This window comes from Schistocerca americana, chromosome 1 (assembly GCF_021461395.2).
Source record: "Schistocerca americana isolate TAMUIC-IGC-003095 chromosome 1, iqSchAmer2.1, whole genome shotgun sequence".
Taxonomy (NCBI): Eukaryota; Metazoa; Arthropoda; class Insecta; order Orthoptera; family Acrididae; genus Schistocerca; species Schistocerca americana.
In genome coordinates this window covers 1,182,620,291-1,182,622,119 of record NC_060119.1, presented here as the reverse complement: position 1 = coordinate 1,182,622,119, position 1,829 = coordinate 1,182,620,291, and the positions used below count along the sequence as shown (strand labels likewise).

The window sequence follows — 1,829 nt, the reverse complement described above, 5'->3', positions numbered from 1 at the left end:
GGAGGATAATTTGTAACTTAATTGTGAGTACGAGAGTTCATGTTACTCGATAAATAAGAATGAATCCACTCGCTTGGCAGACCACTCATCTTGCAGGCCTGACTGTTTGATGCCACAGTATGAGCAAGGCATGTGGGTGCCTCTCAACATCAGCGCTTGCCATCCGAGAACAGGTAATGGTCTCTCTGGAACATTCTGTGTCATCTCGCGCTAACAGTAGCTGGACAATTGAATTTGTGCCCCATGCGTAAAATAAACTAAACTCCCTCCGAACAGGCCATGAAGGCCCAATTGTACCGACCGGCCGCCGTGTCATCCTCAACCAACAGGCGTCACTTGATGCGGATATGGAGTGACATGTGGTCAGCACTCCGCTCTCCCGGCCATATGTCAGTTAACGAGACAGGAGCCGCTAGTTCTCAGTCAAGTAGCTCTTCAATTTGCCTCACAAGGGCTGAGTGCACCCCGCTTGCCAACAGCGCTCGGCAGACCAGATGGTCACCCACCCAAGTGCTAGCCCAGCCCGACAGCGCTTAACTTCGGCGACCTGACGGGAACCGGTGTTACCACTGCGGTAAGGCCATTGGCGTGTCTCATGGAAAGGCTGCCATTAACACTGCAACACAAACGGCTACGTTTGGAGTGATGCCATGACCAGGAATCGTGGACTGCTGATGAATGATGTAGCCCTGTGTTCAGTGATTAATCGCGGTTCTCCAGATCCCGAATGCCCATCGCGGTCCTTAGCATCGGGGCTACACGACCTGTGGTCCCATTCATCTTGGAGAGCACAGCAGTGTGACTTCAGTCATAGAGTGGAGAGCCATCGTCTACGACTTCAGGTGACGGCTGATCGGAATTGAGGGGAGCATCCTCATTCTTACCTCTCGTGCGATAGTATTGTGTGGCTATTTTTCAACATGACAATGCCAATACACACATGACGCATGTACGCATGATGCTGAGTTACTTCTGTAGCCAGCAATATCGTCAAATCTCTCCTCTACTGAATATGCAAGGGACTAGCTCGGGTATCAACTGTGTCCCAGTACCAGTATTCAGAATATCAAGGAGCAGTTACAGCAACTGTGAGCCACCTTTCCTGAGCGGAAGATAAAACGGTTTTATGACACGCTTGCCCACCGAATCAGTGTATTCATCCGGGTCAGAGGGGGTGTAACGTCATTCTGATAAGTATGCTCACTCAGCCAAGTTCTTTGTGAATTTTACTCGGTCATGTAATCACTGAAATAATGTCACTTACTCTCCCAACCCGTGATGTTTCGTTTCGTATCCTCCTCTCCTTCAGGCAGGTATGATTGACAAAAGGATGAATAATGATTTAGATTTCCTGAAACTATTTCACTGTGGAATACCGTAAGAATATACCTCTGTTCAGTTATCGTACTAACGTCGAAATGTCAAGTGGCCGCGGAATGTATTTTTCATTTTTTTTCCTGCGTATCATTCTCCTCTCTGAGGAGCGGGCTATTCTAAGACATGCTATGTACTCTCTCCACACATAGGATTGTAGGGAGTTTTATTTCGTTTCTTTTACTTACTATCGCTTGCAAAAGGTGGATTTTATTTGCAGAAATATTGGGGACAGCTCCGGTATTCACTTCACAGCCTAAGGAAAACCTGCAAAACACGGCCAGAGCTGGCGGAACGTAAATCATCTGTCACCCACAGGGAAACGCGACCTTGCGCATTCCTGATGGAACCATATCCTTTTGGAACCATGTAGCGTAGGTGGAGAGATCTTCCGACAGTACGGGCAATAACACTTGCAAAAACTGTAAATTATTGTGTACCTTTAATGGAGAAGA

At 47.6% G+C, this 1,829-nt stretch overlaps 1 pseudogene; it reads right to left on the bottom strand.

Moving 5' to 3' along the window:
* Window positions 1-470: 470 nt before the first annotated feature.
* On the bottom strand, window positions 471-588 carry LOC124557503 (annotated as a pseudogene).
* Window positions 589-1,829: the final 1,241 nt, after the last annotated feature.